The 27619-nt window shown below is 34.1% G+C and overlaps 1 protein-coding gene across 1 annotated transcript in view; it reads left to right on the plus strand.

Annotated features, from left to right (window-relative positions):
* The window catches only part of Hs3st-a (Heparan sulfate 3-O sulfotransferase-A), a 344809-nt gene that overhangs the window by 165259 nt on the left and 151931 nt on the right, over nt 1-27619 (plus strand). The gene's annotated exons all lie outside the window — the stretch shown is intronic.

Consider the following 27619-nt stretch of genomic DNA (forward strand, 5'->3'; position numbering starts at 1 on the left):
TGGAAATACTGCGTCACTCGGTCACTCGGTCACGTAGCACGTGCGAGAGAGAAAGAGGTCCGACGCGTTAGATGGAGACAGAGATAGTGGAATTAAAAAATTACACTTTCATTCACACGACGATATCTCCAAAACGGATAGTCGGATCGACAGAAACCAAAAACCATTTCAAAGGGGAAGCCTTGCCGCTGCTAACAGTGGTTCAATAATGGATAAAACACTAGTAGCTTCAGAATTGCAAGCGTTAAAAGTTTTAGTATTTTTAATACGCATCGTTAGACTGTTGTAAGACGGATATCGTGTGAGAAGGAGAGAGAGGTCCGACCGTAAGACGGAGACAGAGATAGTCGAATTAAAAAATTGCACTATCATTCACACGACGATATCTCCAAAACGGATAGTCGGATCGACGAAAACCAAAAACCATTTCAAAGATGAAGCCATGGCGCTTCTAACAATGACTTAATTATGGAGAAAACACTAATAGTTTCGGGACTGCGTGTGTGTAAAGTTCAACTATTTTTAATACGCGTTGTTATGTCTGGGTTAGGTCCAACTGGTCCAATTTTCAAACGGCCATAACTCCCACAATAGTACAGGTATTTCATTGAAATTTTTTTCTGAAACAGAGCTCATAGGTACCTACAGAAAAGTATGAGACAACTTTCCTGTAGAGCACCAAACAAATTTATTAGAAATGAAAAACGAATTTCTAAGAAAAGTCGACAGGGGGTAGCTGCTGAAATTTTTCGACGAAAAAAAACATTTCAAATCGTTCAGGAAAAATTATTTTTAGTTGCAGGGGTCAATTACAATCAGTTTTGGTTAATAGATATATCCCCGAAATTCTACGCACTTTCGAGAAAAAAATTCTTTACCGAAAATCTAATGTCTGACCATACCATTGACATGTTTCACTGAAATTTCATGCGTATCTTTAAAACACCATAATTTCTGAACGGATTGAAGGATTTTAATGTTTCAAACGGCAAACAACTCGTATTTTGGTGGAGAATATGTAGAAATTCTAAAAATATTCAAAAAGTTGTTCCTTGACTCCGTAAAGTGAGAAAAACCCCATAAAAATGGTCCAATTTTCAAACAGTCATAACTCCTACAATTCTGAATGTATTTCCATGAAACTTTTTTCTGAAGTAGAGCTCATGGGCACCTACAAAAAAGTATTAAACAACTTTTCTGTACAGCGCCACCGAAATGTATTAAAAATGAAATACGAATTTTTAAGAATAATCGACAGGTGCCTAAATTTTTCGGCGATAAAAAAAATTTCAAATCGTTCTAGAAAAATTATTTTTAGTTGCGGGGGGCAATTACAATCATTTTTGGTGAATAGACCTACCCCCGAAATCCTACCCACTTTCCAGAAAAAAATTCGAGAAGGTGTGAAATTTTGTTTTGAAAAATTAAATCAAGTCAAATCGTTTTGGAAAAATTATTTTCGGTTGCAGGGGTCAATCACAATCATTTTTGGTGAATAGACATACCCCCGAAATCTTGCGCATTTTCGAGAAAAAAATTCATTACGGACGGAACTTTAAACGTTAATAACTTTTTAACGAACTCTCCATAAACAAATTAGTATTCTAAATTTTCATCTTATTTTGGCCTCTAGAATCTCGCATTAAAATTTTTCCCAGCGACGGTCGAACACCCTGTATAATATACTTATAAAAGTACAGAATAAAAACTGATAATACGATTAAAAGGTTTATAAGGACGATTATAAATAATATTTATAATTCTGAAACATTTGCATATACAAAAATCGTGAATTATAACGAGTTATTATGCGATCGAAGACAAAAGTGTCATCGAAAACTTGTTGAAGATTGAAATTCCAGTTCCCGTTAAATTGATCGAAAGCACGAGAAGTTAATCCTGTTTTCTTAGAATAAGCTCCCGGGGTGGAAATTTTTCCCCAGCAATTTACGTCGAGTAACGAGGTCGCCGGATTTATAATATAATCCGTGTTCTTTAAATGTTGAAATATTAAGTTCACTGACACGGGAGCGGTCCTTTATGCCCCAGCATTATTATTGCGTCTGCGATGGACGCTTTTCAGCGACGCGTGGGGACATAATAAGCGATTAAACGCGACAGAGGGTCGCGTTCGTAGCCGCCATGGAAAGTCGCCATTGGCGATTGTTATTTCCCTACCCCCGTTCAAAGTGGCCTGTTGTTTCAAGGGAAACGTCAACCGGTTATAGCTTTTCCGTCAGTTCGTATTTCAGCGAAACGCACGGCGCACTTCGCGTCCAGCGATTAAATACGGACGATAGATTCTACGATTCTGTCGATAAATCGAAAATTTCGGGTAAAATATCGTCGTGCTTCGGCGGAGTCGATTTTGATTATTCGTCTGAGACGCTCTCGTTATTTCTGTTCGCGTTGATGTTCGTGAATATTAATGGAGGGCTGGTGTGTTTTCTGTTGCAACTGGTTCAGACTAGTAAGCAGATTATCCGATCGACGGAAAATAAATAGAACCGTATGTGCTAACGCAAATAGAATTAATTGGGTTAGGTGTAATGACTACCTATTGCTGAGTCTGGACCTCCTTGTTCAGTACACATTGTCATTGTTCCCCTCTTTGCTTCACTTCTTTTTTGTATGTGTATCGGTTATTATTTAAATAATTAATACCGAACTGCAGCCAATTCCAGAGGCAAAATTTCGTTCGAATAACAAATGACGAAGAAAACCGATTGTACATCGATTTGTGCGTGACGTTTATTGGATAAAACGGTTAAATGTTGTTTTCGTTATGAAATGTGTTATTCTATAATTCAAACTCTAATTTATATTCTACTAGCGACTAATGTGAAGGTGTATGTCTGTGTTATTCGAATTATAATCGTTTCATTAAACAAATTTTATTGCTTGTTTTGTGTAAATAAATACGAAAAGTTTTCTGAACTCTTAACGTTGATTATAAAATATTTTTAGCAAAAGTAGTTTATTATGTATTTATGAGAAATAAAAAAGTATTACATAACTTTTCTGTAGGACGTCAAATAAAATTACTAAAAATCAAAAACGAATTTTTAAGAAAAATCGACGGGGAGTAGGTGCCTAAATTTTTCGACGAAAAAAAAAATTTGAAATCGTTTTAAAAAAAATATTTTCGGTTGCGGGGGTCAATTACAATCATTTTTGGTCAATAGACATACCCTCGAAATCCTACGCATTTTCGAGAAAAAAATTCGAAAAGGTGGACAAATTGCAGTTCTACAGCCGGAACTTTAAAGGTTAATAACTTTTTAAGGAAGTCTCAATCAACAAATTGGTATTCTTGATTTTCGTCTTATTTTGGCCTCTAGAATCACCCATTATAATTTTTCCCAGGGGTGGCCGAACACCCTGTATAATTCCAAAGTTATTGAATCGAAGTGGTTCCATTTATTCTGCCTTGCCTCGTATAAAAATTGCATTCTGAAGTTTAAATACCATCTATTAAATATTCTATCGACAGTTGCTAACGAGCGTTCGAACCTGTGAAAATTGCAGGAAAGCAATTTCCTCGCATAAAATATGAAAATATCTTGCGAAATATTAATTTTCTCGTGTTATTTCGTCGATGCTCGTATACAGAGGACGATGGAAAACGATACTGTTTCGTCAAAGTAAACAGCAGCTGTGCTTTACACGTGCATTGTTGCATTTTTATGAAAAATATCACTGGAGAAATATAGGTCTCATTAAACCATGCAACACGTTTCGCTACCAATCTTCGTTTAGCAAAGAGTTACGGTTTGTCCTACTTTCTGGAACCATCTTGTACAATATATGGTTACAAATTCTCGTCGCAAAGTCGCCTAACTAAAAATATTTTCTTTTCAAATTTTAAAACGAAAAAATTGACGATGTCGACGGATTTAAAAACCTTGCAAAAGCGAAGCTGGAAAATTAAATCGCGCTCGTGTCAATCGTTGCAAAAATTTTAATGGAACATTCTAGAAGTCAAAATAAGACGAAAATCAAGAATACCAATTTGTTGATGGAGGCTTCGTTAAAAAGTTATTAATGTTTAAAGTTCCGTGCATACTGAATTTTTTTCTAGAAAGTGGGTAGGATTTCGGGGTTAGGTCTATTCACCAAAAATGATTGTAATTGACCCCTTCAACCGAAAATAATTTTTCCAGAATGATTTGAAGAAATTTTTTTTCACCGAAAAATTTCAGCTCCTACTCTCTGTCGATTTTTCTTAAAAATTAGTTTTTGATTTTTAGTAATTTTGTTTGACGTTGTACAGAAAAGTTGTTTAATACTTTTTTGGGGGTACCCATGAGCTCTACTTCCTCCCAAAATTTCAATATAATATATTTACTGTTGTAGAAGTTATGGTCGTTTGAAAATTGGATCACTCTTATGGGGGTTTCCTTACTTTACGGGGTTAAGGATCAACTTTTCGAATATTTTTAGTATTTCTAAATATTCTTCACCAAAATACACGTTGTTTGCCTTTTGAAACCTTAAAATCCTTCAATCCGTTCAGCAATTATGGTGTTTTAAAGATATGCATGAAATGTCAGTGAAGCATGTCAATGGTATGGTCAGACATTAGATTTTCAGTAATGAATTTTTTTCTCGAAAGTGGGTAGGAATTCAGGGGTATGTCTGTTCACTAAAAATGCTTGTAATTGACCCCTGTAACTAAATATAATTTTTTTAGTGTAATTTGAAATTTTTCAATTTCGTCTAAAAATTTCATTATCTACTGGAATTTTTTTCTCGAAAGGGGGTAGGATTTCGAGGGTAAGTCTATTCACCAAAAATGATTGTAATTGAGCCCCGCAACCAAAAATAATTTTCTCAGAATGATTTGAAATTTTTTAATAATTTTTTAATGAAGCCTCAGTCAAGAAATTGATATTCTTGATTTTCGTCCTATTTTGGCCTCTAAAATCTCCCATTATTAAAATCTCCCCCTGTATATATATATTTCACAACATAATTTATAATTTTAGATTTTCTTTTACCGGTTTCGATCTCTGTTTCTCCTTCACGAGCGTATCTGTACAATTTAATTACAGTAAAAATAATACAGAAATTTTAGAAATTGTAGAATTCTTGAAAAATATAGTTGAAAAAATCGTAGAAGATTCTGTAATTTAAATGGTAAATAATTTTACAGCGTATATACTTTATAAGTTATATAACCAGGACAGAAGAAGATTTCTAACTATTCGAGAGAATAATTTAAACAGATCGCGATATTTATTCAGCGTTTCGATCAGTTTGTTTTGCATCCTCTTAAATATACGGTTTAGTAAATATTACATTTTTCCTGCTACTATCCATTCGGATCAATCGTATTGGGTATTGTCAGGAAACGTGACTTTTCGTTTACGACTTCCGGGGTGAATAGAGGGATATATTTATGCCGGGTCATAAATATTTTCGCGAAAGTTCCGTTCCTAGAATGGAAATGTATCGACTGACCCTCCATTTTTTTGCCGATATAACCCTCGAAGGTGGAGTGACAGCCAATCGGAAAATTAATTTACAGGTTCGACCAATACAAGACGTGACAGGATTTTCATCATCCTCCATTTCACCCTCTAAAAGATCAATCGTCTTTCACGGACGATTTCACACATTTGCAGTCGTTGGAAATTAAAAAAAAAATAAATTAAGACTGATTTCTAATTTTTTTCGTGAATAAATTTAGGACTCGGGAGTAGTAACAAATTTTCCATTTCAGCGACTATTTTTTTAAAAAATAAATATTAATTTAGCAGCCACCTGTGATCCATAAATCAGACAATAAATATTAGCGGTTGGACAGGTGGAAAAGGAAGGCCAGAGCTTCGACCTTTTGTGTGAGCCCCCTTCAAAAAATAGTTTTATTCCCGCTACAATGGTAAAATAAATTCTCTTATTATTATAGCGTGAAAAAACTAGTTTTAAACAGGTTCCACAACGTTAAAAATCTCTATATTATTGTAAACTTCTGGATGACAATGTTTGCTCTAAATACTATAATATATTATTGTAATTAATATTCATATTAGCTGTCTAGAGGTAAAGATAAATTATTAAAATAAAATCGAATGTCTTATTAATAATAGTTCGAACGATGTGGTGTTTGAACTCGTTTTCGTCAGTCAAAATTCACGAATCAATTGATAATGCATTCACGAAGATATGGGAAATACAGAAATTGAGATTCTTATCATGAATTTCGATTCTGTATGCGTGCCCCATCACTATCGTTTGTATAGTTCCCAGACGTGCGAGTCGATTGGTCGCTCGTGCTGAGTGAACAGAAACGGTGGAGAAGATAGCACTGGTTCAATTATCGAGGGAAAAATTCGACCACTCATCGAGGCAATACTGCATCCACGTTGAAAAAGCTCAGAAAATAACACATCAAATCAAAGTAACTATAGACTCTTTAACTAAATCCATATACAAATAGCGTATTTAATAATTTAATAATAAATGTATTTTACGACTTAAAGGTACATAAAATGTTATTATTAAGATTTTAAAATTACTATTCCAATATTACATCTACACAGAGATGCCACAATGGCACCGAAGGTGCTCTGTCACACATGCCAGATCACACGTACGTGAGCTCGTGGAGTTTCGGAAACCCGACAAAGGCAAACTGACACATACCCTCTTTCTCGATTCACCGAAGCTGCCCAAAGTAAGTTCGGACCGTCTCGTAGGAGTCGAGAGAGAAAGGCTCACACTTCCCTTCTCGCTTTTGAACAACTAATATCCGACCTCCCGTCAACAGGTCTCCACTGGCCTCTGCTGACCGCTGTTGAACACTCCTGGAATTTCTGACAACGTATAACGATTACGTCTGGCTACTGTTAGTCTCTCCCAGCCTCTGCAGACCGCTGCTGACCACTCGTGGAATTTCTGACAACGTATAACGATTACTACTGACGTCTGCCAGCCTCCACTGGCCTCTGCTGACCTCTCCTGTTACTTCTGACAACGTATAACGATTATGACTGGCTACTGTTAGCCTCTCCCAGCCTCTGTTGGCCTCTGCTGACCACCGCTTATATTTCTGACAACGTATAACGATTACTACTGACTTCTGCCTGCCTCCGCTGGACTCTGCTGACCGCTACTGACCACTCCTGATACTTCTGACAACGTATAACGATTACAACTTGCTACTGCTTGCCCTTGCTGGACTCTACTTGCCTCTGCATGCCTCTGCTGACCGCTGCTGACCACTGCTGACCACCGCTTATATTTCTGACAACGTACAACGATTACTACTGGCTACTGCCACCCTCTGCTGACCTCTGCCAGCATCTCCCGACCTAAGCTGGCCTCTACCAACATCACCCGAAGTCAGCTGACCATCGCTGACCATTGCTGACCGTTGCTGACAACTTGTGCCATGATGTAATATAATATAATATGTTTATATGTATTAAAGTTTTGTATAATGTAAATCTATGACAATAAATGATATAATTTCAAAGAATTCTATGTATTCTCATCATTTGTTACCCCTCTTTCCCTCTCCAAATAGAAATAACGTCATTTCTAAGATTTCCTGACAATTCTCGGATCCCTGAAACTTACCGGCGTCCCTGAAACTTCTCGGAATCCCTGAAATTTCCAAGAAATTTCAGGCGGCGGCTAAAATTCCGTTCTGAATTTTTCGGCAAAAATTTTAAAGAGCTATTACGTAATATTACGTAACATTACGTAACATTACGTAACAGCTCTTTAAAATTTCTCGCGGCCGGAATTTTTCGACAAAAATTGCGTAATATTACGTAACATTATGTAATATTACGTACTATTACGTAATCGCTCTTCAAAATTTCTGCGGCCGGAATTTTTCGGCAAAAATTATGTAATGTTACGTAATATTACGTAATATTACGTAATGACGTCATTTCCAGGAATTCGCAAAAATTCCTGGCGGCGGGAAATTTGAAATCTTTCCGGGGAACTTAGAAAATTTTAAAAGATTCGGAGTGTCTTATAACTAAGGGAACGATTTCGATAGGAAAAGAAGGGTAAAAATGATGAAAACACATAGAATTCTTTGAAATTATATCATTTATTGCCATAGATTTACATTATACAACACTTTAATACATATAAACATATTATATTATATCACATCGTGTCACAATTTGTCAGCAACGGTCAGCAGTGGTCAGCGATGGTCAGCTGACGTCGGGAGATGTTGGCGGAGGTCAGCAGAGGGTGGCAGTAGCCAGTAGTAATCGTTGTACGTTGCCAGAAATATAAACGGTGCACAGCAGTAGTCAGCAGAGGCCAGCTTAGGCCAGGGGACGCTGGCAGAGGTTAACAGGGGAAGGCAAGAGTCGTAGTAATCGTTGTACGTTGCCAAAAATATGAGCGGTGGTCAGCAGAGGCCAGCAGTGGCAAGCAGAGATCACCAGGGGCGAATAGTAGCAAGTAGTAAGCGTTATATGCTGTCAGAAGCATCAGAGGTGGTCAGCAGAGACGAGCAGAGGCATGCAGTGGCAAGCAGAGATCAGCAGGGGCGGACAGTAGCATATAGTAATTGTTATACGATGTCAGAAGCATCAGGGGTGGTCAGCAGTGTTCAGCAGAGGGCAGCAAAGGCATGCACAGGCAAGCAGAAACCTGCAAAGGCAAGCAGAGACTTGTAGGGGCATGCAGTAGTAAGTATTAATCGTTATACATTATCAGAAATACCTGCAGTGGTCAGTAGCGTTCGGCAGAGGCCAGGGAAGTTCAGCAGAGACAAGCACGCGCTGACAGAGATCAGCAAAGACCAACAGAGGTTAGCAGAAGTCAGTAGTAATCGTTATAGGTTGTCAGAAATATAAGCGATGGTCAGCAGAGTCCAGCAGAGGCAAGCAGTAATCAGGAGCAGTCAGTAACAGTCGCTGTATGGTGTCGAAAGTTGTCGGGAGTTCTGTACTTTTGTCAGCACTGGTCATCAGAGGTTATCAGATGCAAATAGAAACCAGGAGTAATTTGCAGAGTTCAGTAATGAACTCTAGGAAAGGCAAGTAAAAATACCTGGGCAGTCGAGATTCCGAATCGTATATCGTAGACGGGAGGTCGGATTTCAGTTGTTAAGAGCGAGAAGGCAAATGTGAGCCTTTCTCTCTCGACTCCCACGAGGCGATCCGAAATTACTTCGGGCAGCTTCGGAATAATCGAGAAAGAGGGCATGTGTCAGTTTGCCTTTGTCGACTTTCCGAAACTCTACGAGCTCACGTACGCGTGATCTGGTATGTGTGAGTAGGGCACCGGGTGCTGAATCTGGCATCTCTGCATCTACATTGAAAAAGCCCAGAAGATGTCACTTTAAATCAAAGTAACTATGGAATCTTTAACTAGATTCATGTACAAACAGTGCATTTACTAATTTAATAATAAAGTATTTTACGACTTAAGGATACATAAAATATCACATTATTATGATTTTAAAATTGCTATTCCAATATTCCGTCTACATTGAAAAATAACCTAGAAAATAACACATATAAAAGTAACTGTAGACTCTTTTAGTAGATTCATATACAAACAGTGCATTTACTAATTTAATAATGAAGTATTTTACGACTTAAGGATACGTAAAATATCATTATTAAAATTTTAAAATTACTATTCCAATATTGCATCTACATTGAAGAAGCTCAGAAACACATTAAATCAAACTAACTATAGACTCCTTCACTAATTTAATAATAAACGTATTATACAACTTAACGGTACATAAAATGTCTTTGTTATGATTTAAAAATCGTTATTCCATTAGAATTGACACGCTTGTTAACGCAAGGTTACCCAAGCGTGTGATGTGCATATGATCGCGATCCACGCCACGCGAATAACAAAATGGGTCTCCGCGTCCAAGTTCGTATCATTTTCGTGATTTCAATGCGCGTGACACGCGTACGACGCGAGACAAATCGTTCGAAAATGACGGCCGACGTGTACAACAGCGAAACACGTTGATCGTCGGTGCAACGATAGATCACTCCGTCGGATAAAATGATCTCGATTCGAGGCTGATCGTTCGGTCGACGGTCAGTCGTTCATAAGGGGAGATCTAATGAATTATTTTTCCCACGATGCACTGTGCTAATTCCGATGCGATCGAAGTGACGTACGGCAAGGACATAGTAAGTTATTTTCGTACGGAGATACGATTGAGAACACGAGTGACGTTGAATAATTTCGTAATGTCCAGGAACGTCGATTTCTGAAGGTCGACCGTGTATTTCAGGTTTTCGAGCGTGATCGATGGGAAACGCAGCTATTTTCCTGAAACGTTCGCGTACGAAGTTAGTTTTATTTATTCATGCACGCGATGAACGCCAGAACGAACGTTGATTTCTTGGTGGAAGTTTAACTCTCATAAAAACTATGAATGGAGTCATTCACTGTTCTCTTATTTTTTCATTTTATGCCATTCTTTCACTTTCTGTAGAAATAATTGCTCTTTCAAAGTGTCTTTATTCAACTGTACTCGTTGACTGTCGTTTTTGATTCACTTGGAACTTCTGAAATTTCTTAGGTGAATATGTATGACCCATATTTATGTGCACATACGTTGTGATGGAGCAACGATCTAGCTTTGTAGCTCCTCCAGTAGCAGTAAATCTTTTTACTGAGAATAAAGTCAACCTTCTCTTGAATTGATATCGAGTAAATGTAATTGATTATTAAGATTGTTTTAAATCGATTATAGCACATGAATCACGAAATAATTTATAAGTAAATAGTTCTTTATTTTTCTTTTATTTTTAACATAGTCTTGGAACAGTTTTATAGTTTTGTGAATTATAAAAGAAGTAAATTTGTATCCATTGAAAATTTCGATGTGTCAACCTGGAAGACAAGTTGTAAAATTATTTGTATTTATTATCTTTTATTTTTAATCGTATAATGGTACTCGTCTCGACGTAAATTATGCCATATTCGCGTTCGATGTGGGACAAGATGCATCGAGTTCTTCATTCATTCTTAACTACGCGTACATAGACGTTTACGATCGATAAATTACACGGTCTACAGATTAAAGAAGAGTAAGGTCAGGCATAGTCATTGTCTCTTCAACAATAGTAATACCACAGACGAAGCGTATGATACATCTTATTTCGCTTCTCAATGTCTCAATTCCAAAAACAATAAGACTGATAAATTTTGTTAACAGTTCGATTCGAGAATTATTCTCTTTCTCGATTATCAAAATGTCTTTGAAAAATTTTAATGGGAGATTATAGAGGCCAAAATAAGACGAAAATCAAGAATATTAATTTGTTGATGGAGGCTTCGTTAAAAAGTTATTAACAATTAAATTCAAACATTTCAAATCGTTCTGGAAAAATTATTTTCGGGTGTGGGGGTTAATTACAATCATTTTTGGTGAATAGACGTACCCCCAAAATCCTACGCGTTTTCGAGAAAAAAATTCGAGTACCTGCTGAAATTTTTCGGCGAAAAAAAAAATTTCAATAAAATTCTAAAAAAATTATTTTCGGTCGCGTGAGTCAATTACAATCATTTTCTGTTATTACACATACCCCCGAAATCCTACGCACTTTCGAGAAAAAAATTCGAATATGTGGTGAAATTTTTCGACGGAAAAATGAAATTTCAAATCGTTTTGGAAAAATTATTTTCAATTGCCGGGATCAATTACAATCATTTTTTGTCATTACACATACCACCGAAATCCTACGCACTTTCGAGAAAAAAATTCTTTACCGAAAATCTAATGTCTGACCATACCATTGACATGCTTCACTGAAATTTCATGCATATCTTTAAAACACCATAATTTCTGAACGGATTGAAGGATTTTGATGTTTCAAAAAGCAAACAACGTGTATTTTGATGAAGAATATATAAAAATTCTAAAAATATTCGAAAAGTTGATCCTTAACCCCGTAAAGTAAGGAAACCCCCATAAGAGTGGTCCAAATTTCAAACGACCATAACTCCTACAATAGTAAAGGTATTTCATTGAAATTTTTTTCTGAAACAGAGCTCATTGGTATCTACAAGAAAGTATTAGACAACTTTTCTGTACAACGTCAAACAAAATTACTAAAAATCAAAAACTAATTTTTAAGAAAAATCGACAGGGGTTAGGAGCTGAAATTTTTCGGTGAAAAAAAATTTTTTCAAATCGTTTTAGAAAAATTATTTTTAGTTGCAGAGGTCAATTACAATCATTTTTAGTGAATAGACATGTCCCCGAAATCCTACCCACTTTCTAGAAAAAAATTCCAATAGATGGTGAAATGTATCGGCGAAAAAAAAGATTTCAAATCATTCTGGAAAAATTATTTTCGGTTGCTGGGGTCAATTACAATCATTTTTGGTCATTGAACACACCCCCGAAATCCTGCGCATTTTCGAGAAAAAAATTCAGTACGTGTGAAAGTTTAAACGTTAATAACTTTTTAACGAAGCCTCCATCAACAAATTGGTATTCTTGATTGTCGTCTTATTTTTGCCTCTAGAATCCCCCATTAAAATTTTTCCCAGGGGAGGTCGAACACCCTGTATAGGAGACGTGGCAGCCAATCAAATTTAATACATTTGAAATAATGAAAACGTAGAATTTACCTGCGTTCCGTCAGAAAAAAAACGTTCGAATTTACTTCATGCCTTAAAATTGATAATTGGAACGTTGTGTATTTTCGTATCGTTCAAACAATGCTGAATTCCGATTGGTACCCAACTGACAGATGTTATTTTTCACTTGGAAATATGATACAGAATGTATGTCGTGAATGTTCCTTGCTGAAACAGAGTTTCCTGTTGTTGCAGGTGAAAAACATTTCACGTTCGAATTGACAATGGTCTCCGTCAATAACGCTATACCGTTATTTTTTTCAGAGTTTTTATTGTCTAAACTTTATTGACAGAGGCACTTGTCCAAAAACAAGCTTTTTTTTAAAGTCACTATCAGAGGTTTCGATTCTTTACTTAATAAATTCTTATACCATATTATTCTCATTCTTGTTTCTCATCCATTGAAATGACCAAGATATTTAAGTGGATGAAAATCAACACATTACTAAACTGGTGAGATATTTGTGAAACAAGTCTGTTCTTTCTGGGCATTGCACGCGTGGCGACACTTCCAGCGTTCGCCACCAGAGGGCTACGCTCTTATCTCTCTCACAAGCGCTCGACCGCCTAGTGAATATCTCCAAACGCTCTCCTTTCCTTTCATTCTCTTTCCTCGCTTACTCACTGCATCCATACATCATGCCTTAAAAGAGATAATTGAGATATTGTATATTTTCGTATCGTTCAAACAATGCTGAATTCCGTTTGGTACCTAACTGACAGATGTTATTTTTCACCTGGAAATATGATACAGAATGTTTGTCGTGAATGTTTCTTGCTGAAACAGAGTTTCCTATTGTTGCAGGTGAAAAACATTTCACGTTCGAATTGACAATGGTTTCCGTCAATAACGCTATACCGTTATTTTTTTCAGAGTTTTTATTGTCTAAACTTTATTGACAGATGCATTCGTTCGTATTATAACAGCTCTTTCCTGTATTCCCTTAACCTTATGCTCGAAGGACCACCCAAACTAGCGTTTGGGAAAATATAGACTGAATCCCGTTTCTCTTTGTGGTACACAAGAGTATGAACCTTCTTGCAGAGATTCTAATCGAGTTTGTAAGGCTCGATCAAAAACGAATCTAAACTGAAAACTTAGTGCTATCCTCAACCTAAGATCGACTTCCCCTACCAAGCTGACAAAAACACGTAGCGTTAACCAATTGAGGATTGGTCAAGCCAATCCTCAAAGTCGCCACTTTGGCAGGGCGTTTCTCACCCTTTGCAACATTCCCGCCCACCCTGCTGTCCATTGACCAGGTACACCATGCAGAAGTGAGAACGTTGCCTTTCTTATAAACATTTTGGAGAAAGCCAAAGCACCCAAGACCCCGGTGGTCTCCTCCAATTGAGGCAAGGAAGAGCTCCAAGGATTCCAAGTTCCATGTGGAGTTTGTAACGTAATTTCTCAGAACCTAACCTGTAACCTAATCCTCAAAACTAGCGGAGAAGTCAGGTCCGTATCACGAACCCCGCGAAGGTTCCTCAAGAATCCTTAACTCTAGATTTACGGGCATTGATAGCACCGTATATGTATTGATATCTTTCATGTTGACGATTACCTTAAAATACGATTTTTCTTTTAATTAGAATATGTATTAATGCATCAATCAAATTGAACATAAGTTGTTAAAAAATAATATTTACGTGTTCTGCAATTTTAAATATGGAATCTGCAATCCGTCAAATTGACTAGTGTTAACACACCGTACGATCGAATTCAAACAAAATGAATTAGTACGTACGGTTTAGAAAATTGTAATCGTGAAGGGATTAGGTAGCAAATGGAGATCTGTATGTATCGTTATATTACAAAATGAATTAGTACGTACGGTTTAGAACATTGCAATCGTGAAGGGATTAGGTAGCAAATGGAGATCTGTATATATCGTTATATTACAAATATCCTTAAAACAAAACTAATCGCAGAGCCTTGTTCCGCGGCGCGGAACGGTGAAATAGAGACTCGTGGCGGGGGAGTGAATCAAAGGTGGTCATTATTACCCTCGCTATACTCGAGCTTCGTGCTTCGTGGTCAAATTGGTGTAGGAGACTCCGGGCCGGTATAAAGGGGTGCTTCACACGTACGCTATAAAAGAATAATGGAAGTTCTTTCTGCGGAGAGCGTGTGGCTGTTCCGCAATAACTCGCAATCAAGATATTAGGAGATAGCAGGGCGAAGACGGGGGTATATATTTTAAGTGACTAAGAGCAAGTGCCTTCGAGACTCTCCGTCGCGGTAACCCGAGGAGGTGAATCCTGTTGACCCCGATTCCGTAGCACACACGAGGGTCCCTTAATCACCCTTGACCCGTTTCCACGCGAAATTGTGCATACCACCTTTTCCAATCTTCCGCCTCTACATCCACAATGATTCTTTAGAGAAGCCCCGGTCTCCCTTGAGCCGGTTGCTCGTCGGATACAGAGCCTCCAGCGAACGATTTCGATCCAATCGTCCACCACCCCAACCCCAACTGACTGTTTATATCCGTCTCTTCGGAAGCGTGCGTACACCGTTTCCGTGGAACGACCAACGATCGAACCTTTGGGCGGCAAGGGATCGACAGATTTATTTGCGAACGCCGCGGAGAGCGGTTCGTCTAAGATCCTCTGAATTATGTATCAGCCCGTCCTATGAATAATGTGAATCTTCCATGGGGACGACGATGGCGTGATAAAGTTTACGAGTATCAACCGAGACGGCCACTTTTGTGCTGGGTGCCCCTCCCCCCCCCCATCCTGTCGTTCGAATAAAAAGTCAGTTGGTTTGTAATCGAAATGGAAATGCAATTCTTGGCAAAAGACTCGGTGTCGCTGATATTTATAGGAACGATTCTGCGCGAGATACGGTCGCAATTTTCCAGCTGATGTAGTTTTTCGCGCGAAATTCTTGGACGAGCCGGAAGAACAGTTACGGTGACGAGGGGAAGTGAAGATTTTTCTTTGTGGCGATTTTCTGAATTTGTATTCACATCTTTTGTTATTCCTCGTTTGGAAAATACATTTTTCTCTGTTTTAAAATATTTAATTAAATAGAGGATTTGTTAGAGGTGAAAGAATAATGTTATGGTGTTGAGTAGATAAAGATTTTTCTTTGTAGCGATTTTCTGAATTTGTATTCAAATTTTCTGTTATTCCACGTTTGGAGAATAAATTTTTCTCAGTTTTAAAATATTTAATTAGAGATTTTGTTAGAGGTGGAAGATTGACGTTATGGTGTTGAGTAAATAAAGATTTTTCTTTGTAGCGATTTTCTGAATTTATATTCAAATTTTCTGTTATTCCACGTTTGGAGAATACATTTTTCTCTGTTTTAAAATATTTAATTGAATGAAGGTTTTATTAGAGGTGGAAGAAAGATGTTATGGGATTGAATAAATAAAAATTTTTCTTTGTAGCGATTTTTTGGATTTGTATTCAAATCTTTTATTATTCCTCATTTGGAGAATACATTTTTTTCCTGTTTTATAATAATTAAATAGAGGTTTTGGTAGAGGTGGAAGTGTAACGTTATGGTGTTGAGTGAATAAAGATTTATTTTTTTTCTGAATTTGTATTCAAATTTTTTGTTATTCCACGTTTGGAGAATAAATTTTTCTCTGTTTTAAAATATTTAATTAGAGATTTTGTTAGAGGTGGAAGAAAGATGTTATGGTGTTGATTAAATAAAGATTTATTCTTTTGTAGCAATTTTCTGAATTTGTATTCAAATTTTTGTTATTCCACGTTTGGAGAATACATTTTTTTCTGTTTTAAAATATTTAATTGAATGGAGGTTTTGTTAGAGGTGGAAGAGTAACGTTATGGTGTTGAGTAAATAAAAATTTTTTTTTGTATCAATTTTTCGAATTTGTATTCAAATTTCTGTTATTCCATGTTTGAAAAATAAATCTTGTTTCTGTATTAAAATATTTAATTAGAGATTTTGTTAGAAGTGGAAGAATAATGTTATGGTGTTGAATAAATAAAGATTTATTTTTTTTCTGAATTTCAATTCAAATTTTTTGTTATCCTACATTTGGAGAATAAATTTTTCTCTGTTTTAAAATATTTAATTAGAGGTTTTGTTAGAGATGGAAGAATGACATTATGGTGTTGAGTAAATAAAGATCTTTCTTTGTAGCGATTTTCTGAATTCAAATTTTTTGTTATTCCACGTTTAGAGAATAAATTTTTGTCGATTTAAAAATATTTAATTACATATAGGTTTTGTTAGAGGTGAAAGTATAACGTTATGGTGTTGAGTAAATAAAGATTTATTTTTTGTAGCAATTTTCTGAATTTGTATTCAAATTTTTGTTATTCCACGTTTAAAGAATAAATCTAGTTTCTGTATTCAAATATTTAATTAGAGATTTTGTTAGAAGTGGAAGAATAATGTTATGGTGTTGAATAAATAAAGATTTATTTTTTTTCTGAATTTGTATTCAAAGTTTTTGTTATCCTACATTTGGAGAATAAATTTTTGTCTGTTTTAAAATATTTAATTAGAGATTTTATTAGAGGTGGAAGAATGACATTATGGTGTTGAGTAAATAAAGATTTATTTTTTTGTAGCAATTTTTTGAATTTGTATTCAAATTTTTGTTATTCCACGTTTGAAAAATAAATTTTGTTTCTGTATTAAAATATTTAATTAGAGATTTTGTTAGAAGTGGAAGAATAATGTTATGGTGTTGAATAAATAAAGATTTATTTTTTTTCTGAATTTCAATTCAAATTTTTTGTTATCCTACATTTAGAGAATAAATTTTTCTCTGTTTTAAAATATTTAATTAAAAGTTTTGTTAGAGATGGAATAATGACATTATGGTGTTGAGTAAATAAAGATCATTTTTTCTAGCGATTTTCTGAATTTGTATTCAAATTTTTGTTATTCCACGTTTAAAGAATAAATCTTGTTTCTGTATTAAAATACTTAATTAGAGATTTTGTTAGAAGTGGAAGAATAATGTTATGGTGTTGAATAAATAAAGATTTATTTTTTTTTCTGAATTTGTATTCAAAGTTTTTGTTATCTTACATTTGGAGAATACATTTTTCTCTGTTTTAATATATTTAATTAGAGATTTTATGAGAAGTGAAAGAATAACGTTATGATATTGAGTAAATAAACATTTATTTTGAATAAATAATATTTATTTATTTTGTATTCAAATTTTTTGTTACTCCATGTTTGGAGAATAATTTCGTTTCTGTTTTGAAATATTTAGTAACATAGTGGTTTTGTTAGCGGATTCAAAGATGCTCCCTATTGAAAATTATGAGTATAAATGTTGATATTTTTCAGTGCTCTATTTGTGTGTCTAGTTTCGTTAGAATTGAAGACAGTCTATTGTGTTTCTTGTTAGGGTCGCTAGGGGATGATCCTTACTATACCATAGGGCAGTTATTCCCACCATATCGCTGCGAGATTGTCTCATAGTATGGTAGAGATAACCCTTTAATAGCCTAGAGCAACTTGACTTTGATCCAATTGTATTCGTATCTCAGTATATGGTGATAATTATTTAATTTTGTCTTAAGATATATTTTATAAGATGAAATTGGATATATATTGAAAATATATTTGTTTTCTTCAAAATAAACATATGAATAAAAATTATAATTAGAAAATAAAACTAATAGATCATAATAATAACATCTAATACTAGAAACTAAAATCTAATTGTCAACAATATTCGTGTATAAAATAAATAATTTAATTTTGTATTAGAAAATACTTCAATATTTAAATCTCTTGAATAAAATCCACATAAGAAAGGAAATCCTATTAATATAATTAAAATTAATAACAGTGACAGTGCTCCTCTGCAGCGAAATAATAATTTATCTAGAAATTGTTGAACTCTAAAAATTCTCAACTCTGATAGTCTTAATTTTTATTGAATATTACAACATAGTATTCGAATTAAAGTTTTCTAGACAGTCCATTATATTTTTTAATATTGTCTTACTATATTACTTACAAATATCTATTTTATTCAATATGGTTATAAATTATTCTGCACATTCTATAAGAATTGTATTTATTGAGAAAACGTTCCCCCAAGTCTGAATATTTTCTACGTTTCCAAGATCCTTAAATGGTCCCAGTTTCTCTTCAACTGTTATAATATATAATATCGTCAAAATTAAGATTTTTTAAATATCCCTATGATGAAATGAATTATGAATTATTGAATGTAAAATTTCTTTGGAATCTCACATCTTGGAACCTAACTGGGGCTTCACATCTCACGAAATCTATCGTGGAGAGGTGAATTTCGTACCTGCTTATCATAATCCTGTTCTTTCTTTATACGGACACTCTCTTTCGCTTCTCTTGAAATTACATCACAGACGTATTCAGTTTTCCAACTAGACGTTTCCTGAACTTCGAGTCGCACACTTTGCGAAACACGAAACGTTTTGCTTCGATATGAAGGGGAATGTTTGATCTTGTCGAACATCTTGGACGTAGAAGCGCCAAGTGATTTCTTTATAGTAAAATAAGGCCGACTATTTCAAAGAAAGCGCCATTTTAAAAGAAGATACCTCGCTAGAAATGGGTACAAAATAAAATGTAGGTTACTTGTAACTGGTTAGGCAAATATCAAATATTACAGGTAACAATTTTTATTGACTCTTTACATTTCGAAGGGAAGGTTGATATACAGAGTGTCCAAAATGGTTGGGATCAAACTTATTCTACGTGTTACTGAGGTCAAATGGATGAAAAGTTCTTATAAACTTTTAAATACATTTATGATTTATTGTGGCAGTTCTAAGGAATATTAAAAAATTCCTCTTACAAGAATGCAGGCTTTTAGAGATTGTTAAACTCTTTTAAATATTTCATCTTTATTAGAAATAATAATAGTGCATTTTATATACAGGGTGTTCGGCCAACCCTGGGAAAAATTTTAATGGGAGATTCTAGAGGCCAAAGTAAGGCGAAAATGAAGAATACCAATTTGTTGATGGAGGCTTCGTTAAAAAGTTATTAACGTTTAAAGTTCCGTCGGTATTAAATTTTTTTCTCGGAAATGGTTAGAATTTCGGGGGTACGTCTATTCACCAGAAATGATTGTAATTGACCCCCACAGTTAACAATATTTTTTTCAGGACGATTTGAAATATTTTAATTTTGTCGAAAAATTTCACACCTTTTCGAATTTTTTTATAGAAAATGGGTAGGATTTCGAGGATATGTCTATTCACAAAAAATGATTGTAATTGCCCCCCGCAACTGAAAATAATTTTTCCAGAATAATTTGAAACTTTTCAATTTTCAGGGTAAGAGACAGTTATCGTCAGACATTATATTTTCAGTAATGAATTTTTTTCTCGAAAATGGTTAGGATTTCGAGGGTATGTCTCTTCACCACAAATAATTGCAATTGACCCCTCCAAACAAAAATAATTTTTTCAGAATGATTTGAAATTTTTTAATTTAATTTTTTAATAACTTTTTAACGAAGCCTCAATCGAAAAATTGATATTCTGGATTTTCGTCTTATTTTGGCCTCTAAAATCTCCCATTAAAATTTTTCCCAGCGGTGGCCGATCACCTTGTATCTTTAAAAGCTTATATCTTTTCAATAAAGCATTTTTGGACGTACGTTTATATGACCTTTTATCAGTTATCTGACCTCAGTATCTCGTAGAATAAGTTTGGTCCCATCCTCTTTGGACACCCAGTATATGGACTGATCGACTGACGCATATATGAAACTGGAACTAGCATGAACGATACAGCGATGGGAAAAGGAAAAGAGATTGAACGTGTATTTAGAAATGAACTGGTGCTCGAAGTCCGAGCCTAGATATAGAAACGAAAGGGTTCTCTACTTAAAGGTTGAATGTCGATACGGAATCGATACTGATTTGGACTTTGAATGTCGATATAGAAAAATGTATACTGGCTCGGCTATTGGATATCGATATAGAACTGACCTCGTAATAACTGATCAGTGGAAGTGCATTTGGTTTTAAGGATTTAGCGTAGAACAAGATTTATAGGGCATGGATGACTTCTTGTTTTCAGGAGAGAAATTTGGAATTGAAAAATATTTTCTAGGAAAAAAAATTACTCATTGGGTGTACTTTAATTCAAATACAAGCATGTCACAGTATTTGAATATTAATTTCTTATTAATTTCTTATTGATACGACGTATTAATTGCGAGGCAGAGATGGATAAAATGGTGTTTTAATAATTGATAAATAATAAGATCAATGTTTAGGAACTCAATTATGATGTTTGTTCAATCAAATAATTTTTATCCATTCAGAATATGCAGATTTTTATTTCTTATTAATTTCTTATTGATTGCGAAGCAGAGATGGATAAAATGGTGCTTTAATAATAAATAAATAATAAGATCAACGTTTAGGAACTCAATTATAATGTTTGTTTAATCAACTAATTTCTATCTATTCAGAATATACAGATTCTTATTTCTTATTAATTCCTTATTAATACGTCGTATTAATTGCGAGGCAGAGATGGATAAAATGGTGTTTTAATAATAGATAAATAATAAGATCAACGATTAGGAACTCAATCATGATATCTATTCAATCAATTAATTTTTATCTATTCAGAGATTTTTAGTTGCTGAGGAAAAGTGTAATTTGTTTCTTGAATTTTGTTTTCTGATTTAAACATACGATTGCAAACTTATGGATCGCGAATATTTGGGTGGAACGTTTATTAACGAACCATGGTTGTTTACGGTATACACATTTTTGTTTGTTTTCTCTGTATTATCGGTGGCACACTTTGCCCGGTCTACGTACAAAATTCGTCCCAGATCGATCGAAATTCCACGCCAGCTAACGAGAGGCTAACGTCACGAGCAAATTGAACAATGCCGATGCTATTTATCCGCCATCAGCGATTCCCAGTTTCGCCGGGTCAGTATCGAGCGTGGGCGATGTCGTTCGTTTAACCCGTACGTCTTCCCTGACGAGTGAATGGGAAACGACCTTTACGGGAATGTTTGGATCGTATCGTGGCTTCTTCCTGGCTTTGGAATCCCAAGAATCCCGCGTTTAACTAATTTCTATCGTCTTGGGTAATTCGCGAGCGGTTACGCGCGTCTCTAAACCGCGCCAAGTTACGCTAACCCGATAACTTCATGAATATTGCCACGTATCTGTAGATTTAGTTCTTAAGTTGTAACAACGCGGAAGTGCCCAATGAAATTATCAATAAATTAATTTTCGATTCTCCAGCTACACTCTGCACGCTTTGCAGTTATTTTCAAGATTGTGAATAAACAGTGTTTTATTTTTTTAATGAGAAATTTATCCATGGGTATTAAGAAGTACGATGTTTTTTCAGATATATTTTAAATGAAAATATATTTGACAAAGATATTTCAAAACCAAATATATTTTAAAGAGATATTTGAAATTCAAATATATTTGAAATAGATATATAAAATTCCAATAAATATGGGAAAGATGTTAATCCAAATATGTCTGACAAAGATTATTAAAATTCAAATATATTTGACAAACATATTTCAAATCCAAATGCATTTGAAAGAGATATTTAAACATTCTAATAAATATGACGAACATATTTAAAATTTACATATATTTAAAATACAAATACACTTAAGAAAGATATTAAAAATTCAAATAAATATGAGAAAGATGTTTAAATGACATCCAAATTCAGTGAAACATGTCAATGCTGTGGTCAGACATTAAATTTTCGTTAAAGAATTTTTTTCTCGAAAGTGCGTAGGATTTCGAGAATATATGAATTGACCAAAAATGATTCTAATTGACACCCGCAACCAAAAATAATTTTTCTAGGACGATTTAAAATTTTTTAATTTTAGTCGACAAATTTGTCCATCTATTCGAATTTTTTTCTCGAAAATGCGTAAGATTTCGGGGGTATGTCTATTCACCAAAAATGATTGTAATTGACCCCCACAATCAAAAATAATTTTTTCAGAATGATCCGAAATTTTTTTTTTTCATCGAAAATTTCAGCACCTACCCCCTGTCGATTTTACTTAAAAATTAGTTTTTGATTTCTAGTAATTTTGTTTGACGTTGTACAGAAAAGTTGTTTAATACTTTTTGATAGGTATCCATGAGCTCTACTTCCTCCCAAAATTTCAATGCAATATATTCACTATTGTAGGAGTTAGGGTCGTTTGAAAACTGGACCACTTTTATGGAGTTTTCCTTATTTTACTGGGTAAAGGATCAACTTTTCGAATATTTTTAGAATTTCTACATATTCTTCACCAAAATACGCGTTGTTTGCCTTTTTAAACATTAAAATCCTTCAATCCGTTCAAAAGTTATGACGTTTTAAAAATATGCATGAAATTTCAGTGAAACATGTCAATGGTATGGTCAGCCATTAGATTTTCGGTCAATAATTTTTTTCTCGAAAATGCGTAGGATTTCGGGGATATATCTATTGACCAAAAATGATTGTAATTGATCCCCGCAACTAAAAATAATTTTTCCAGAAGGAGCTGAATAAACTTTTTTCCGCCGAAAAATGTCAGCAGCTATCCCTGTCGATTTTTCTTAAAAATTAGTTTTTCATTTTTAGTAATTTTGTTTGACGTCCTATAAAAAACTTGTGTAATACTTTTTTTTAGGTACCTATGAGCTCTATTTCAGAAAAAAGTTTCATTGAAATATATTCACTATTGTAGGAGTTATGGACGTTTGAAAATTGGACTTCTTAATTAAAGTTACATTTTTTAGTATCTCATCATTATCATTACCATTATCTCCTCTTATAGTACACGAATCACAAAAGAATTTATAAGTAACTAGTACTTTATTTTTCTTGAATTTTTACATAATCTTGGAACAATTTTATAGTTTTAACTGTGAATTATAAAAGAAATAAATTTGCATCCAGTATTTTATATAACCATTGAAAATTTCGATGTGTCAACCTGGAGGACAAGTTGTAAAATTATTTGTATTTATTATCTTTTATTTTTAATCGTATTATGGTACTCATCTCGACGTGGAAAGTGTTTACTGTCTAATTTCTTACTTGATTTCTTATTTTTATTTTTTTATTTTAACTTTATTTCAACGTTGCATTGTATTTATTTATTATATAGGTAGAATTAATATACAAAAGAAAATATAATAATACATTTATAGTCGATGTAAAGAACAGTGCTTACAAACAAACAATATAAAAAATTGACAGAATTGACATCGAAACTTGTAATTAAATTACAAGTTGCAAATCTGATTGTCAAACGAGGAAATTTTAATATAAAAAAATTCAAACCTTGTCATATATATTCATTCTAGTAACATTGCTAAAATTCCCAAGTCTCAATCAAAGTTACATCGTTTAGTATCTCACCACAATCATTACCATTATCTCTTATTTCCAGTAAACTGTCATACAAAAAATACAAACCAAAGATACCAAAAATGAAAGCCAACAAACTTGCTAACATCGAAATGAAAGTGTTTACCATCAATTCAACAATTTTTGGATGGTTTGCAACGCCAGACGTTTTAAAAACCCTCTATTTATTTGCCCAGGCTTTCGGAATATTCCCGGGGAAAGTTCTCCGAAAAAAGGCTGAATTTCACGGACGAAAAGTTTCGGGTTGTTCCGGAAGAACAAAGAGGCGTTCTTTCGTTTCGAATTCAGGCCCCGCCGGTGAAACTTCGCCAGTTTAATAAAGAGTAACGTATGCGGGGGTTAACAGGACTGGAATTGGGCAAACGGTACGCCCAAAGGTCTTTCCTTCGAGATTAAAAATTTTCGGAGCGCCGTTAGGGGCGAGTTTTTCTTGTTACCGTTCCTCCCTCGTCTCGGCGATATTAAGAACGTTCATGACGATGCTTCCGTGCAGATAGAGAGAAATCCTCGCGTTCTCGTCGCTTTTCTTTCCCGCTCTCATTGCAAACCGTCCTGCATAAACATTCTCCCCTTTCACCTAGAGTGTTTTACCCCGCTTTTATCCGCGCCGAGAGCAACATGCAAAATGGTTTGATACAATATCTAATCGACGTTTGGACTTTGCAGGAAACAAGGTTTCGAGATTCTAATTTCTCCATTCGTACATTTTCCACTATTTCTCATTTCGAAAATTCGCGAGTATCCTCGAGAGACGAATAAGAGAACCGAGCGAAACTCTCGTATCGAAAAGCATCGGTGTTTTTTTCGTAAAGAATTCACAAACATTTTTATTTCGTAAGGGTGAAATAGTGTTTATGTTTCGAATTATAAATTTATTTTAATTAAAATAGTTTTAAATATCAGGGTCTTAAAGTATATACAATTTTAAGTGGAATAATTTAAGATTAGAGAAACTGAATAGGCAGCAGTAAATGGATTCTGGATTTTTCTTCTGTGTAACTTTCAAAGTTTATTTGATATTGAAAATAAAATAGTTTGAGTTGATAATAACTGAGTATGTGCTACTGAATGTATTACAATAAACTTTGCAAGGTTTAATCAATATTTTAGCTAAAAGACATTAAGGTGTCAGGGTTCTATACTTTACTATATACAATTTTAAGTGGAATAGTTTAAGATTGCAGAAACTGTAGAAGTAGCACTAAATGTTTTACATTAAACCTTGCAAGGTTTATACAATATTTTAAATAACAGATTTTAAGGTATCAGGGTCCTAAACTTGGCTACATACAATTTTAAGTAGAATAGTTTCAAATTACAGAAACTGGATATGCAGCTGTAAATGGGTTCTAGATTTTTCTTCTCTGTAACTTTTAAAGTTTATTTGATATTGAAAATAAAACAGTTTAAGCTAACTATAACTGAGTATGTGCCACTGACTGTATTGCAATAAATTTTGCAAGGCTTATTCTATATTTTAAATAACAGATTTTAAGGTATCAGGGGCCTAAACTTGGCTACATACAATTCTAAGTAGAATAGTTTAAAATTACAGAAAATGGATATACAACTGTAAATGGTTTCTAAATTTTTCTTCTCTATAACTTTTAAAGTTTATTTGATGTTGAAAATAAAATAGTTTGAGCTGATAATAACTGGATAGGTGACACTAAATGTATTATAATAAACTTTGCAAGGTTTAATCAATATTTTAGCTAAAACACATTAAGGCGTCAGGGTTCTACACTTTATTATACAGAGTGTTTGGGCACCCCTGAAAAAAATTTTAATACAGGATAGTAGAGGCCAAAATAAGACGAAAATCAAGAATACCAATTTGTTGATGGAGGCTTCGTTAAAAAGTTATTAACAATTAAATTCAAAAATTTCAAATCGTTCTAGAAAAATTATTTTCGGTTGCAGGGGTCAATTACAATCATTTTTGGTGAATACACATACCACCGTAATCCTACCCATTTTCGAGGAAAAAATTCGAGTAAGTGCTGAAAGTTTTAGGTGAAAAAAAAGACTTTCGAATGGACTTGGAAAAATTATTTTTAGTTGCAGGGGTCAATTGCAAGCATTTTTGGTCAACAGACATACCCCCGAAATCCTATTCAGTTTCGAGAAAAAAATTCCATACCGAAAATATAATTTCTGGCCAGAAATGTCTGTCCGAATTTTCATGCGAATCTTTAAAACGTCATAACTTCTAAACGGATTGGACGATTTTAATGTTTAAAAAAGCAAACTACGCGTATTTTGGTGGAGAATACGTACAAATCGCAAAAATAGTCGAAAATTTGGTCCTTGACCCCGCAAAATGAGAAAAACCCCATAAAAATGGTTCAATTTTCAAACAGCCATAACTCTTACAATTGCGAATATATTTCAATGAAACTTTTTTCTGAAGTAGAGCCCATGGGTACCTACAAAAAAGTATTAGACAACTTTTCTGTAGGGCGTCAAACAAAATTACTAAAAATGAAAAAGGAATTTTTAAGAAAAATTGACAGGGGGTAGGTGCCTAAATTTTTCGACGAAAAAAAAAAATTTCAAATCGTTTCGGAAAAATTATTTTCGGTTGCGGGGGTCAATTGCAATCATTTTTGGTGAATAGACATACCCCCGAAATCTTGCGCATTTTCGAGAAAAAAATTCGAGAAGGTGGACAAATTGCTGTTCTACAGCCGAAACTTTGAACGTTAATAACTTCTTAACGAAATCTCCATCAACAATTTAGTATTCTTGATTTTCGTCTTATTTTGGCCTCTAGAATCCCCCATTAAAATTTTTCCCAGGGGTGGCCAAACACCCTGTATACAATTTTAAGTGGAATAATTTAAGATTGCAGAAACTGTAGAAGTAGCACTAAATGTTTTACATTAAACCTTGCAAGGTTTATACAATATTTTAAATAACTGATTTTGAGATATCAGGGTTCTAAACTTGGCTACATACAATTTTAAGTAGAATAGTTTAAAATTACAGAAACTGGATATGCATCTGTAAATGGGTTCTAGATTTTTCTTCTCTGTAACATTTAAAATTTATGTGATATTGAAAATAAAATATTTTAAGCTAACAATAACTGAAAAAGTGCCACCAAATATATTACAATAAATTTTGCTAGGTTCACTGTATATTTTAACAAAAATATTCTAAGGTGTCAGAGTCCTAAATTGTGGTTGAAAAGCATAGTTGTTTTTTCGTAAGAAATTTGCAAAAATTTCTATTTTATAATGGTGAAATAGCGTTTATGTTTCGAATAAAATTTAACTCTAAAACCACCGAAATAATCAAAATAACTCACTAGTAATTTCTAACACATACACAAAATTTGTTCCACTTAATTTTTGGAAAACCGTTATTTTCATTGCATTATACGTTTCTTCAAGTATCTATGATATACAAATAAATACACTATAATTGTCGATAGTTCCAATGTTAATACTTTTAAAAATTGAAATACAGTTTCCACGAACGATTTGTAACATCGAATGCGTTTGATTAGATTTTTCAATCTTATACAAATAAATTCACTATAATTGTCAATAGTTACAATGTTAATATTTTTAAAAATTGAAATACAGTTTTTACGAACGATTTGTAACATCGAATGCGACTGATCAGATTTTTCTCTCG

The sequence above is a fragment of the Colletes latitarsis genome, chromosome 8 (genome assembly GCF_051014445.1).
Source record: "Colletes latitarsis isolate SP2378_abdomen chromosome 8, iyColLati1, whole genome shotgun sequence".
Classification (NCBI taxonomy): domain Eukaryota; kingdom Metazoa; phylum Arthropoda; class Insecta; order Hymenoptera; family Colletidae; genus Colletes; species Colletes latitarsis.